The following is a 16,070-nucleotide window of genomic DNA, read 5'->3' on the forward strand; positions in this document are numbered from 1 at the left end:
CTGAATACATTGGTTCAGCAAAATTTACCTCAAAAGAAATAGGATCCTGGTAAATTGTTAATACCCTGTACCATAGGTACCATGACCTTTGAAAAAGCTCTGTGTGACCTGGGCCAGGGATAAACATGATGCCACTCTCTGTAATAGAGAAACTAGGAATCTATGTGGTACAGGCTGCCAAATTCTCATTGGAGATGGCAGATAAATATATGAAAAAGGCTTATGGACTAGTAGAGGACGTGCTAGTGAAGGTTGAAGGCCTTTACTTCCCTGCTGATTTCATAATTATAGACACTAGGAGGGATGAGGATGAATCCATCATCCTTGGAAGACCCTTCCTAGCCACAGCAAGAGCTGTAATTGATGTTGACAGAGGAGAGTTGATCTTTCATGTGAATGAAGAATGCCTTGTAGTAAAGACTCAAGGTTCTCCATCTGTAACCATGGAGAGTAAGCATGAAGAGCTTCTCCCAATATAGAGTCAAACTGAGCCCCCACATTTAAACTCTAAGTTTGGTGTTGGGAGACCACAGCCAAACTCTAAGTTTGGTGTTGAGAGATCTCAACCATACTCTGATCATCTGTGAGGCTCCATGAGAGCTCACTGTCAAGCTATTGACGTTAAAGAAGCACTTATTGGGAGGCAACTCAATTTTATTTTTATCTATATTATTTTGTTTTCTTTTAGGTTGATGATCATGTGAAGTTACAAAGACAATTACAAAAATAAAGAAAAAAAATAAAAAATAGCATTGAAAACAACACACCCTGGAGGAAGGACTTACTGGCGTTTAGGGTAGCAAAATGGGCGTTTAAACGCCCAATCTGGCACCTTTTTGGGCGTTTAAACGCCAGAATAGGGCACCAGACTGGCGTTTAAACGCCAGAACAGGGCAACAGACTGGCGTTTAAACGCCAGAACAGGGCAACAAACTGGCGTTTAGATGCCAGAACAGGAAGGAAAGCTGGCGTTTAAACGCCAGAATTGCACTCTAAGGCATTGTGAACGCCCAATTGGAGCAGGGATGAAGAATTTCTTGACCCCTCAGGATCTGTGGACCCCACAGGATCCCCACAACCTCAACTCACTCTCTCTCCTCTTCACACATTTCTACAACACTCTTCCCCAAATACCCTTCACCAATCACTTCCTCAACTCTTCCCCAAAAACCCCACCCACCTTCAAAATTTAAAACAATTTCCCTCCCAAACCCACCCAAACCATTCGGCCACTCTCCCTATAAATACCCCTCTTCACTCCTTCATTTTCACACATCACCAACACCTTCTTCCCCTCTTGGCCAAACCCTATACACCTTCCATCTCCTCCATTTTCTTCTTCTACTACATCTTTCCTTCTTATTTTACTCAAGGACAAGCAAATATTTTTAAGTTTGGTGTGGTAAAAGCATTACTTTTTGTTTTTTCATAACCATTTATGGCACCTAAGGCCAGAGAAACCTCTAGAAAGAGGAAAGGGAAGGCAACTGCCTCCACCTTTGAGTCATGGGAGATGGAGAGATTCATCTCAAAGCTCTATCAAGACCACTTTTATGAAGTTGTGACCAAGAAGAAGGTGATCCCTGAGGCCCCTTTTAGACTCAAAAAGGGCGAATATCCGAAGATCCGACAAGAGATCTGAAAAAGAGGTTGGGAAGTTCTTGCCAACCCCATTCAACAAGTCGGAATCTTAATGGTTCAAGAGTTTTATGCAAACGCATGGATCACAAGAAACCATGATCAAAGTATGAACTCAAACCCAAAGAATTGGCTTACAATGGTTCGGGAGAAATACTTAGATTTCAGTCCGGAAAATGTGAGGCTAGCGTTCAACTTGCCAATGATGGAAGAAAACGCACGCCCCTACACTAGAAGGGTCAACTTTGATCAAAGGTTGGACCAAGTTCTCATGGACATATGTGTGGAAGGAGCTCAATGGAAAAGAGACTTAAGAGGCAATCCGGTTCAATTGAGAAGACCGGACCTTAAGCCTGTGGCTAGAGGATGGTTGGAGTTCATCCAACGCTCTATCATTCCTACTAGCAATCGATCTGAGGTAACTGTGGATCAGGCTATCATGATCCATAGTATCATGATTGGAGAGGAAGTAGAAGTTCATGAAATCATACCTCTAGAACTGTACAAGGTGGCTGACAAGTCCTCACCTTTGGCAAGATTAGCCTTTCCTCATCTCATATGTCACCTTTGCTATTCAGCTGGGATTGTTATAGAGGGAGATATCCTCATTGAAGAGGACAAGCCCATCACTAAGAAGAGGATGGAGTAAACTAGAGAACCCATTTATGGCACTCAACAAGAGCATCAGGAATTCCCTCATCAAGAAATCTCTAAGATGCCTCAAGGAATGCAGTTTCCTCCATACAATTATTGGGAGCAATTCAACACTTCTTTGGAAAGCTTGAGTTACAACATGGACCAATTAAGGGTGGAACACCAAGAGCACTCCATCATTCTCCATGAGATTAGAGAAGATCAAAGAGCTATGAGGGAGGAGCAACAAAGGTAAGAAAGAGACATAGAGGAGCTCAAGAGCACCATTGGTCCTTCAAGAGGAGGAAGACGCCACCCTCACTAAGGTGGACTCATTCCTTAATCTCCTTGTCTATTTATTTTTCTGTTTTTCAGTTTTATGCTATAGATTCTATCTATATTTGTGTCTTCACTACATGATCATTAGTGCCTAGTATCTATGTCTTAAAGCTATGAATAACTCCATGAATCCTTCACCTCTCTTAAATGAAAAATGTTCTTAATTACAAAAGAACAAGAAGTACTTGGATTTCAAATTTTATCTTGAAACTAGTTTAATTATTTTGATGTGGTGGCAATACTATTTGTTCTCTGAATGAATGCTTGAACAGTGCATATTTTTTATCTTGTTGTTTATGAATGTTAAAGTTGTTGGCTCTTGAAAGAATGATGAACAAAGAGAAATGTTATTGATAATCTGAAAAATCATGAAATTAATTCTTGAAGCAAGAAAAAGCAGTGAAAAAAAAAAGGAGAAAAGAAAAAGAAAAAACAAGCAGAAAAAGCCAATAGCCCTTTAAACCAAAAGGCAAGGGTAAAAAGGATCCATGACTTTGAGCATTAATGGATAGGAGGGCCCAAGAAAATAAAATCCAGGCCTAAGCGGCTAAATCAAGCTGTCCCTAACCATGTGCTTGTGGCATGAAGGGCCAAGTGAAAAGCTTGAGACTGAGTGGTTAAAGTCGTGATCCAAAGCAAAAAGAGTGTGCTTAAGAGCTCTGAACACCTCTAATTGGGGATTTTAGTAAAGATGAGTCACAATCTGAAAAGGTTCACCCAGTTATATGTCTGTGGCATTTATGTATCCAGTGGAAATATTGGAAAATAAAGTGCTTAGGGTCACGACCAAGACTCATAAATTAGCTGTGTTCAAGAATCAACGTACTGAACTAGGAGAATCAATAACACTATCTAAAATTCTAAGTTCCTATAGATGCCAATCATTCTGAATTTCAAAGGAAAAAGTGAGATGCCAAAACTGTTCAGAAGTAAAAAGCTACAAACCCCGCTCATCTGATTAGAACTAAGTTTCATTGATACTGTGGGATTCATTGTATATTCTCTTCTTTTTATCCTATTTTGTTTTCAGTTGCTTGGGGACAAGCAACAATTTAAGTTTGGTGTTGTGATGAGCGGATAATTTATTCGCTTTTTGGCATTATTTTTATATAGTTTTTAGTATGATTTAGTTAGTTTTTAGTATATTTTTATTAGTTTTTAAGCAAAATTCACATTTCTAGACTTTACTATGAGTTTGTGTGTTTTTCTATGATTTCAGGTGTTTTTTGGCTAAAATTGAGGGACCTGAGCAAAAATCTGATTCAGAGGCTGACAAAGGACTGCAGATGCTGTTGGATTCTGACCTCCCTACACTCGAAGTGAATTTTCTGGAGCTACAAAACTCCAAATGGCGCGCTCTTAATTGTGTTGGAAAGTAGATATCCAAGGCTTTCCAATAATATATAATAGTTCATACTTTGCGCGAGTTTTGATGACGTAAAATGGCGTCAAAACGCCAGCTCTATGCCCTTTTCTAGCGTCAAAATGCCAGAACTGGCATAAAAGTTGGAGTTAAATGCCCAAACTGGCACCAAAGCTGGTGTTTAACTCCAAGGAAGACCTCTACACGTGTAAAGCTTAATGCTCAGCCCAAGCACACACCAAGTGGGCCCGGAAGTGGATTTCTGCATCATTTACTTATTTCTGTAAACCCTAGTAGCTAGTTTTCTTATAAATAGGACTTTTTACTATTGTATTTTCATCTTCGGATCATAGAGACATTCTGAATATTATATTTTCATATTTGGGGAGGCTGGCCATTCGGCCATGCCTAGACCTCCAGACCACTTATGTATTTTCAACGGTGGAATTTCTACACACCATAGATTAAGGTGTGGAGCTCTGCTGTTCCTTGAGTATTAATGTAAAGTACTATTGTTTTCTATTTAGTTCATGCTTATTCCTATTATAAGATATTCACTTGCACTTCAACATGATGAATATGATGATCCGTGAAACTCATCACTATTCTCAACCTATGAACGTGTGCCTGACAACCACTCCCGTTCTACCTTAGATCGAGCGTATATCTCTCAACCTCCATTCCGAAAGATCGGAGTCTTTGTGGTATAAGCTAGAATTATTGGCGGCCATTCCTGAGATCCGGAAAGTCTAAACCTTGTATGTGGTATTCCGAGTAGGATCTGGGAAGGGATGACTGTGACGAGCTTCAAACTCGCAAGTGTTGGGCGTAATGACAAACGCAAAAGGATCACTGGATTCTATTCCAACATGATCGAGAACCGACAGATGATTAGCCATGCGGTGACAACACATTTGGACCATTTTCATTGAGAGGATGGGAAGTAGCCATTGACAACGGTAATGCCCAACATACAGCTTGCCATGGAAAGGAGTATGAAGGATTGGATGAAGGCAGTAGAAAAGCAGAGATTCAACAGGAACAAAGCATCTCTATGCACTTATTTGAAATTCTCACCAATGAATTACATAAGTATCTCTATCTTTATTTTCTGTTTATTTATCTTTTAATTATTAAAACTCCATAACCATTTGAATCCGCCTGACTGAGATTTACAAGGTGACCATAGCTTGCTTCAAGCCGACAATCTCCGTGGGATCGACCCTTACTCACGTAAGGTTTATTACTTGGACGACTCAGTGCACTTGCTGGTTAGTTGTGTGAAGTTGTGAAAAAGAGTTGAGATTACAATTGTGCGTACCAAGTTGTTGGCGCCATTGTGTATCACAATTTCGTGCACCAAGGAGTTAGCCTATAAACTTTATTCCACAAACTATGGCAAAAAAGTTCACTTTTGAAAGGCCTTGGAATATGCTTCGTTTGGAACAAAAATAGAGAAACCAACTACAAATTACCAAAACAAAGTGGAGGCTAAAAGAGAACCAAGGTCAGTGCAATTGGAATATATTCATCATCATCAAATCTAGAAACACCTCTAAGAAAATTGGTATGGACTCTTCCGTTCACCCACAAGGATCAAAGAAGAGCAAGAGAAAGAGTAAAAAAAGCACATATGTCTAAATATCTTAGCGAAAAGAAATCATCGATTATTAAGAAACTATCGTAAAAAATATTAAGAATGTTAGAGAAAAGGAACTAATGGATAGGAAAAAGGAAAGAGAACAAAAGAGGAAACATAGAGAAAAGATTATGACAATAAAAAAAGAGTTATAAATTCAAGCGGCGTTAAAGGAACAAGAATTGCAAACTCAGAGGTATATACTCAAAGGTATCTACATGAGTGGTTACCGTAAGGTTGCAACCATAGTACTTGAGGTTGTAGCATCTTCAGACCTTTGGATATGACATGCATTCTTTGGAGTTTCTGGTTCAAATAACGATATCAACGTGTTAGATTATTCACTAGTGCTTGATGACATTCTAAATGATCGTGCTCCGAAAGTAAATTATACTATCAATGGTAATAGTTATATTTTGGGATACTATTTAGCGAATGGTATTTATTCTGAATGGATCACATTCGTAAAATCAATATCAAAGCCACAAGAAAAAAAATGCAAGTTATTTGCACAATACCAAGAAAGGCAAAGAAAAGACGTGGAGCAAACATTCGCAGTGTTGCAAGCACGCGTTGCTATTATTACGCGGTCTAGCACGCTTTTGGGAAAAGAAGAAACTTGCAAACATAATGTGAGTTTGTATTATATTGCATAATATGATTGTTGAGAATGAAAGAGACACTTATGAAGAAAATTTTGTTCAAGACCTAGAATATGACGATGTCGAAAATGATTTATCACAATCTTAGTTAGGAGAGTAAGATTTTGTACCATATCATCAATTTCTCAAAAAAAATACTCAACTTTGAAATAGACAACGACATCTACAACTAAAAGAGGACTTAATTGAACACGTATGACAGTTTCACAATGCTTGTGAATAGAATTTAACTATGTATTTCTTTATATTAAGTAATTTTGCAAATCAGTTTAATTTCGAATTAGATATTATACATTATTGTTATTTATGAAATTATTAATTTTTAATATTAATTTTTTAATGGTGAATTATTTCTTAATTTATAAATTTTAATAATATTATTATAAAAAAATAATAACTATATTAATTTTAATTATTTTAATTAATTAATTAAATAAAATTATATTAAAAACTAAATTTAGTTCTTTTTAATAGAAAAAAAAATACAAAAATTGATGTAAAATTATTTTTTATAATAAGCGTTGGAATTGTTCTAAGAGAGATATTTGTACAGTTGTTGTCTTTTGGAATGCAATAACATTCCTCATAGAGCTATACCCTAGCTAGCCCCTGCCAACAACCTTAGTACATTACCATGGTATCCAACCCATAGGCTTTGCCCCTACACAAACATAAATAAAGTGGGTGCCCATAAAATAACCGGTCCCCCTTATGCATCTTAGTTCTTGGCCCAACAAAATCTTATATGCCCATCAAATTCCATCAGTATTAAAATCCTATAATTATCTAAATTGGTTAACACATTCGCTATGGCCCAATTAGGGCATGCTTTAACTAACGCAACAAAAATGTGCTAAATGAAGCTCCTATATTTAACAACTATACTATGTTATTACTAAGTGCATATTAAAAATTAACTACCAAATTAATTATTCTTATAAAATATATGTTAAAATATAAAATAATTCAGAAAAGGGAGAGTCAGTGTTATTATGTACTAATTTGGATAAACTGCATTTCATGCAACGAAGCTTATCTAAAATAACAACTGGAGATGTGTACTAGGAAAATCATGGCGGCAATGCAAGTCCATGTAGAAGGTTTGAACCAAATTTGAACACATCAAAACATGAACCTACCTCATGATTACAAATCGCTCTTGTTTCTTTGTTTCACAGATTTAGACGCAATGGCCCCAAAATTGGCATATGCATGTCACGTGAACTGGTAGTTTCCGTGAGAGACATATAAATTTGGCAAAAAGATTCGATGGTTTCAAGATTTTTTTTATCACTAAATAGTTTTATAATAAAACATAATTTTTAAATTTTTTAATAATTATTAAATAATCTTTATCTAATTTTAATTATAAATTAATTTTTTATATATTATTTAATTATAAAATTTATTTTTTATTTTATAAATCATTATTTTTATCATTCATTTATCATAATAAAAAAACAAAAACAATAATGAATTAGATCTTTCATTAATCGTAATAATTTTTTGGCAATCCTAATCGATTAAAATTTTATCTTTGATTCATTACATAAGTATAGGATTGTGAAATCGTATTTCTTATCAAAACAATCGATTGGATTAATAAAACAATCAATTGAATTTCAGATTTCCCATAATTCAATCGATTGGAATTCAGGTTTCTACAAAACAATCGATTGAATGTTGGATGATAGTATAGTTTTCTCGAAAATCAATCTATTGTAACTTTTACACAAATCGATTGAACGATGATTAAAATGTGAATTTTTTTTCTAATTCTATCGATTGTTCATGTTACCCAATCGATTGAAGGCTTTAAAACAATATGGATTTTCACAATTCAATTGATTGGTTGTGTTATCCAATCGATTGAATTGTGCACTACGTTATATGTTACGCTGTCCTCCATTTTCCTACTCGTGTTTATAAATTATTATTTTATTATCTATCTATCTTATCTTTAAAATTCTATCTTCAATTTTTAAGTTTTTATTTTGATTTAGATACTCTAATCTTATCTTTTCTTTAATACTAAGGTTATAAATTGGTGAATGCAAAACTTTCACTCTCAACCCTAGCTTTTTTGCGTTTTTAGTTCTGGCCATTTTGGAAATATTGGTTTGGTGAGTTTTGTAGAGATTTGGACGAAAATTAATAATATGTATGTAGTTTGGAGTGGATGTGGATGAGATTGGAGAAGAAGAAGAGAGAAGTTTTCTGTATTTAGATAGAGAAGAGAGGTTATGCAAAAATGGAGTTGTAAAATTTAAAAAAGGGAGGGAGGAGAGAGAAGAGAGGTTATGCAGAAATGGAGTTGTAAAATTTAAAAAGGGGAAGGAGGCTGAACACAAATAGTTGTCAGACTTAATATATAGCAGTACATATCAAAATTTAATCGATTGCATTATCATACCAATGATTGAATGCAGGAAAAAACCACATTCATGTCACATTTAAATCAATTGAATGCTCGTACCAATCGATTGAATTGGAAAATACCATTAGTCGCGTACAAACTTCAATCGATTGTATTATCGTACCAATCGATTGAATTAACTAAACCCAGATTGCTTTGATGATTTCAATCGGTTGGGTAATATGATCAATCGATTGAATAAGAAAAACCCCACATACCTTGCAAAATTCAATTGATTGTGTATCAATTCAAATCGATTGAATTTCTAACAAACACGATTTTCCAATCCAATACGTATATAACAGGATCAATGATAAAATTATGATCGATTAAAATTGCAAAATATTTATTACGATTAATGGAAGTTTTAATTTGTTATTGTTTTAGTTTTTTATTATTAATAAATATGATAGATGAATGATAAAATAATGATTTATAAAATAAAAAATAGATTTTATAATTAAATAATATATAAAGGATTAATTTATAATTAAAATTAGATAAAAATTATTTAGCAATTATTAAAAACTTAAAAAATATATTATATTATAGAACCATTTAATGGTCTAAACGTTTTAGAACCATCGAATCTAGTACCTACATATTTAGATTATCAAAATAAGACATTTATGAAGGGCGTATAAATCGTTGAAACAAGTATAACTAAAATAACTAATACAATTAAAATAATGGGTGCCATAAAAAAATTTTAATTTTATTCAAATACTTACAATTAAAATTTTAAATTTTTATAGAAAGACTTGCAATAATTATAAAAAAAAGTTTTAATTGTACTCGTTGTTTTAGTTGTCCTCGTTGCGAAATGTAACGAGTATAATAAAAATTTTCAAACTTTATAAAAAAAAATCTCACACTAGTTATAAAAAAATCTTACAATAAGAATTTCAGATTTTATAAAAATGGTTTAATGTTGTATTGGCAACCAAATAGGTAGAACTAGACTAATAAATTAGGAGATATGTTTAATAATTTACTAAAAATATTTTATATTATTATTATTTGATTTATTTCTAATGATAAATTTTAAACAAAAACTAAATACATAATTTCAATTAAATATTTATACGAAGATATACGGATATACATATATGTATTTAATATCCAATTAAATAAAAAATATACTACTAACTTCATCTTTGTTGACATATATATGCAATATTCATATATTATATATTTTTTTCCTGCAAAATAACAAAATAATCTTATAAATAAATAAAAATACATATCATGAATAAAGTAAGATAACAATATATAAAAATTATCACTTATCACTTACAATTTTATATCATGCAAAGACTATTCTTAAGAAGGCTGTATAATATAATTTAAGGGGAGACTATCTCTATAGAAACTCATTTTTTCTCAACAAAAATTATAATTTGAGACCACTGTCCCCTTTCATTACTAAGAGTCTCGGCCCTTGGAGAAAAGTAATATAATATATTGAAACTATAATTCATAATATGACAATATGATTATTAATTGAATTAATCATAGATAAAATATTCTTTTGAGTACTAATTGGGACAATGTTTGTATTATATCATTTTAAGTTAATATATTGAAAGTTATAATTTATAATATGACAATATGACATTTGTGCTGATATATCGTCAAGCTAAATCCTTTCTTCCTGCAATGAACTACTCATAGTCTCTCATGCTAATTGGCTGTAATCTGCAACAAATTACGCTAGTGAAAAAGGCAATGCTCTCTCCAGCTAAATCGTTTTGTGCTGCAAGGAACTACGCTTGTCATTTCTCTGTCACTATTAATTTGTTGTAGGCCACAACACAATGTTCTATTAAATATGAAAATTGTGAGTTCCGTTTACGGTGCACCGAATTGCATAAATTTTATATACATATATTACCCACTAATTTAACTAATCTCTTGCAATTTTCCCTACGGATATATACATTACCATTTCAGAAAGGTTTTCCTAACAGGTTTTTATTTTTGTTTCAATGTCGATTAATACAATAAAATCATCCACACAGTTCATTCAGAAAGAAAGGTAACCCTAACCAGTACAAGTTTGTCTTCATGATATACAAGATAATGGTAAACTAACCTGCTCCATTGAGATGCCAGTGATCTTCAAAGCCTTTTGTTGCATGTCACGTTTATAAATTCTTAAACTTCCCCTGCCAATCTGGTAGAAAATAGGTGCAAAGTAATCCTCATCATGCTAGCGTCGTACAAAAAGCAGAAAGTAGCCAAGAAACAAATCTCAATTACCTCCACTCCATTGTAAACCATGTCATACGCTAATGCATGGGGAGATGTAAGGTCATTCATGTCTTTAGCACAGGGAAAGGATGATGTAGAACCTGTACTAGATCATGATTGAAATAATATGAGAACAACCAAAGATATATGTCCAAGATTCAAATTCAAAAATCAAAACCTAACAGATGAATTGAGTAACATTTTGTCAACCAAAGACAATAAAATAAATTCAAAGAGAAAGAGAAAGGAATAAGAAAATTACTGTAATAACAAAGAGTTATTATAAAAAGTTTACAACTAAATGCTGTTATGTTGAGAAATAAATTGATGAGTGTTACTAAAATCTAAACAAACCTCAAGCCTCTGCTCCGTATCATTCCGCTCAAACATTGGAAAATCAGTGATCCGCAAAATTGAATGCTTGCCTTAAAAGCTCAATAGCAAAAGAAAATAAAAGAAGGTAGCTTTTACGGAACTCTCTCTAGTTGTAGCATCCATGCTTGATACTAAAGCAGCAATTCCCTCAGTCTCCCCTAAGATCAAAGGTTTACACAATAAATCATAGAATAGATATGTATTCAGAGTCTAGATGTCATAAAAAATTAATAGAGTATCCATCCTTACCAGTATCCAAGACCTTAAGCAAAAAAAACTGTTCCCGCACAAGCTTTCATTGCTTAGTAAAAAAAATATCACTCTTCCTAAGTGTTGAGTTTGATTATCATTTTGCACTAGAAGGTACACTCGACACTTTAATAACTCCCCCACTTTCCAAGCAATAAGAAAAAACTCTGAAGGATGACTGTAAGAAAAAGTCTGATATCTGCGGCAACCCAATGAAAAATTATATTTCAGCAGGATCAAGTGAGAAGCAAGTACATGTAAATTACCGCAGAACAAAATAAAGTATGAGTCTTTTGGATATCTTTATGTATGAGTCTATGAGATATTGAGATGCTGCTAGAAAATACGATGCTACTGAGGACGAAAAGGGAAGATCATAACATCTTTTAACTCAAGATCAATTCTAGTATCCTGCCTGTCTGAGCCGTGTCTGTTCATTGCTTCAGCATATGTAAAAGCCTGGGAAATGGATTTGGTAATTGCACATATCAAGGAAAACCTGCACAATCACTTCCTGTTTATGCCATGCGATGAACATGCATTATAAATCTAGGTGAAGAGCAGTTTCAAAATAGGCATAAATATTGGCACTCAAACAATTTGCAAAATTGCCAACAGTAACTGTCCTAAATCACCCCACCAATCAGCTACAAGACTCAAGTTTAGGTAATGGAATTCCGCATCAACTTTTTCCCTACAAACAGAAAGAGAAAAGATCGTCAGATCCTAGGCACTGATTGGTTCCTAAAATGCATATTCCTTTGCAGACTAGCAAGAAAGCAAATGAAGAAATAAGGAGAAGAATTGACATTATCAACATTCAACAACCAGATTACTATCAATCTGATAGCAAATTGGAATCATTTTGTATTAACAATGAAAACATATCGTTTTCTTATTGATCGACTCGTTTTGCCTAGACCTGACAATACCATCAATTGCAACAACATACTTGTACTCAGGTCTCAGGTCACTAGTACCAGAATGCGCATCTGGAAATTCATCTGGAAGGGTTAGAGAAATGTCACAGTATGATCCCGGAGTTAGAGAAATGTCACTATGTGAGGCCACCATGGACCCTGTGAAGGGTCAGCCGGGTACAAAGCTGAACCTATTTCCCAACGTCCTTTGAAGACAATTCACCGCAGTCCGCAGAAGGCAGAGTCCTTGTGAGCCAAAGGAAACTTAGCATTGGAAGAGAGTGCTTCAGAAGCTGAAGGAGGTGGTTGTACACTTGTAGTGAATGGGATGTTGAAGAAGAAACACAAGACACAGTTCTGGTTATGGAAATTGGAAACAGTGCAGAGGAAGAAGATGGGTGGCCTTTGGCGGACGGCCATCAAAGGTCACGCTTTGAGGAACAAAGACCCCTTAATTAATAAGAACGTAAACAAAAGATTTAAGAATGACGTAGAGGAAACAGATTGAGTATTTTGGGCATTGGGGTTCTGTGTCAATAATTCATTTAAAAGAATAAATAACCGTTGTAAGAAGTATCCATGAATAGTTACAGAGAAACAGCAAGAACAAAACAGAAAATCATTGGGTTCAGGACTTACTACAAACAGATAATATGCATTATCTGACCGAACAAAATTATGGTAGAAAGGAAACTCAAAAACTAACAAACAAATGAATTTGAACATACCGAACGATCAAGAACTCCGACATTTGAGGCCAATGTCCCTCCTCAAACCTCTTTTGCTTTGATTTCTTTCTCTATGCTTTGCAAGATCTAAACAGAAGCAGTGCAAAATCATTTGGGTTCAGGCGTTCTGGACATACTGCAAACATATAATACTCAAAACTCAATTTACAAAGATTCCAAAACTGATTTCAAAACAGAGTATGTTAGAAAATTAAATTAAGAATATTCAAGAAAGTAGTATAACTACAACATACTCGAACATTGAAAAAGTTCAAAATCAAATTGAATTGGAATTGAATATAAGTTGCACTCATCATCTTCATATTAGAAGAATAAAGAATTATGAATTAGAAGCTTTAAAATTGATGATTAAGAATTTGAAGCTTTAAAATTGATGATTAAGAATTTGAAGTAAAATTGAATAAGGAATTGATTAGTCAAAGTTTCTACATGTTTCTTGAATTATGACAACTAGTACTTAGTTGTTATAAGAATTATTATTTTATTATGAAGGTTTGCTTATATAAAGGCTTCATGTGTATGTTGTTATCTATCTTTCCATGACCCAAAATATTTAGTGTTTATTTTAAAAAAATTCTCTCCTTATTATTATGAGTGTTAGTGAGTTTGAGAAATAAAAAATATGATAGCGTCATTTATATGAGTGAGTGATCTTAGGGCCAATTAAGTGTGGGTATTATACTTACATTTGGTATCAGAGTTAGTTAATCTAACGCCTGGTGTTTGAGAGTTTGTGAAGTGTGAAAGAGTTCTCACATAATTGTTTATTCATAGATTCGGTATGACAAACACTTTGAATATTGTATGGTCCGGTCCCAAGTTAGATGGGAAGCTTGATTATAGTTATTGGTAGACTTTGATGTCTACCCATTTGTGATGAGCGGATAATTTATACGCTTTTTGACATTGTTTTTACATAGTTTCTAGTATGTTTTAGTCACTTTTTAGTATATTTTTATTAGTTTTTATGCAAAATTCACATTTCTAGACTTTACTATGAGTTTGTGTATTTTTCCGTGATTTCAGGTATTTTCTGGCTGAAATTGGGGACTTGAGCAAAAATATGATTCAGAGGCTAAGAAAGGACGGCAGATACTGTTGGATTCTGACCTCCCTGCACTCGAAGTAGATTTTCTTGAGCTACAGAAGTCCAATTGACGCGTTCTCAATTGCGTTGGAAAGTAGACATCTTGGGCTTTCCAGAAATGTATAATAGTTTATACTTTGCCCGAGATTTGAAGGCCCAAATTGGCGTCCAAACGCCCACCAGAGACTCTTTTCTGGCGTAAAACGCCGGAACTGGCACCAAAGCTGGAGTTAAACTCCAAGGATAGCCTATGCACATGAAAGCTTCAAGGCTCAGCCCAAACACACACCAAGTGGGCCCCGGAAGTGGATTTCTGCACTATCTACTCATTTTCTGTAAACCTAGTTTACTAGTTTAGAATAAATAGCACTTTTTACTATTGTATTCGGAGTCTTTGACCTTTTGAGAGTTCTTCGAACCCTTTTTGGAGGTTGGCAATTCGGCCATGCCTAGACCTTTTGTTCTTATGTATTTTCAACAGTGGAGTTTCTACACCTCATAGATTAAGGTGAGAAGCTCTGCTGTTCCTCGAGTATTAATGCAAGTATTATTGTTTTTCTATTCAATTCACGCCTACTTCTCCTCCAAGATATACTCTTGTACTTAATTCAGTTAAGTCAGAATGAAGGGATGACCCGTGACAATCACTCAATCTTCATTACTCGCTTAGCCAAGATCTGCGTGCCTGACAACCACAAAGCGGTGTACATGATGTTCAACGTAGTCATTGGACGACAGCTGGAGTATATTCTCTTTGGTCTCTGACCCACGGATCTGAATCACCTCTCCTGACAACAGAGCATTTGAATCCGTGACGTTAGAACCTTCGTGGTATAAGCTAGAACCAATTGGCAGCATTCTTGAGATCCGGAAAGTCTAAACCTTGTCTGTGGTATTCCAAATAGGATCTGGGATGGGATGACTGTGACGAGCTTCAAACTCATGACTGTTGGGCACAGTGACAGTGTGCAAAAGAATAAATGTATTCTATTCCGATACGATCGAGAACCGACATCTGATTAGCCATGCGGGAAACCGTAGAGGACATGTTTTGACTGAGAGGACGGATGGTAGCCATTGACAACGGTGATCCACCAACATACAGCTTGCCATGGAAGGGAGTACGCATGATTGGATGAGGACAGTAGGAAAGCAGAGGTTCAGAGGCAACAAAGCATCTCCAAACGCTTATCTAAAATTCTCACCAAGGAACTACATAAGTGACTTTATTTTATTTTATGTTTTATTGTTCTTTTTACTATCAAACCTCATAACCATTAGAATCCGCCTGACTGAGATTTACAAGATGACCATATCTTGCTTCAAGCCGACAATCTCCGTGGGATCGACCCTTATTCACGTAAGGTATTACTTGGACGACTCAGTGCACTTGCTGGTCAGCTATGCGGAGTTGTGAAAAGTGTGAATCACAATTTCGCATACCAAGTTTTTGGCGCCGTTGTCGGGGATTGTTTGAGTTTGGACAAATGACAGTTTATCTTGTTACTTAGATTGGGTAATTTTATTTTTATTTTTGAAAGAAAAATTATAAAAATCATAAAATAAAAAATATTTTGTGTTTCTTGTTTGAGTCTTGAGTCAAATTTTAAGTTTGGTGTCAATTGCATTTTTTTATTTTCTTAAAATTTTTGAAAATATATGCATTGTGTTCTTCATTGATCTTCAAGTTGTTCTTGATGATTTTCCTTGTTTGATCTTCAAATTTTCTTGTTTTGTGTCTTTTCTT

General features: G+C 34.5%; 1 long non-coding RNA gene across 3 annotated transcripts; it reads right to left on the minus strand.

Annotated features, from left to right (window-relative positions):
- Window positions 1–9,752: 9,752 nt before the first annotated feature.
- LOC130969991 (uncharacterized) lies at window positions 9,753–13,627 on the minus strand. 3 transcript variants are annotated; one of them, XR_009081980.1, is made up of 8 exons: window positions 13,470–13,627; window positions 13,216–13,351; window positions 11,949–12,261; window positions 11,568–11,766; window positions 11,298–11,476; window positions 10,953–11,044; window positions 10,786–10,866; window positions 9,774–9,892 (listed from the first exon to the last, which is right to left on the minus strand). It is a non-coding gene; the product is annotated as an uncharacterized LOC130969991 (long non-coding RNA). The 3 variants fall into 3 exon arrangements; XR_009081978.1 differs by having other exon boundaries at window positions 9,753–9,892; window positions 11,568–12,261; XR_009081979.1 differs by lacking the exon at window positions 9,774–9,892 and adding an exon at window positions 9,982–10,446 and having other exon boundaries at window positions 11,568–12,261.
- Between the last annotated feature and the right edge of the window lie 2,443 nt (window positions 13,628–16,070).

This window comes from Arachis stenosperma, chromosome 3 (genome assembly GCF_014773155.1).
Source record: "Arachis stenosperma cultivar V10309 chromosome 3, arast.V10309.gnm1.PFL2, whole genome shotgun sequence".
In the NCBI taxonomy this organism is placed as follows: domain Eukaryota; kingdom Viridiplantae; phylum Streptophyta; class Magnoliopsida; order Fabales; family Fabaceae; genus Arachis; species Arachis stenosperma.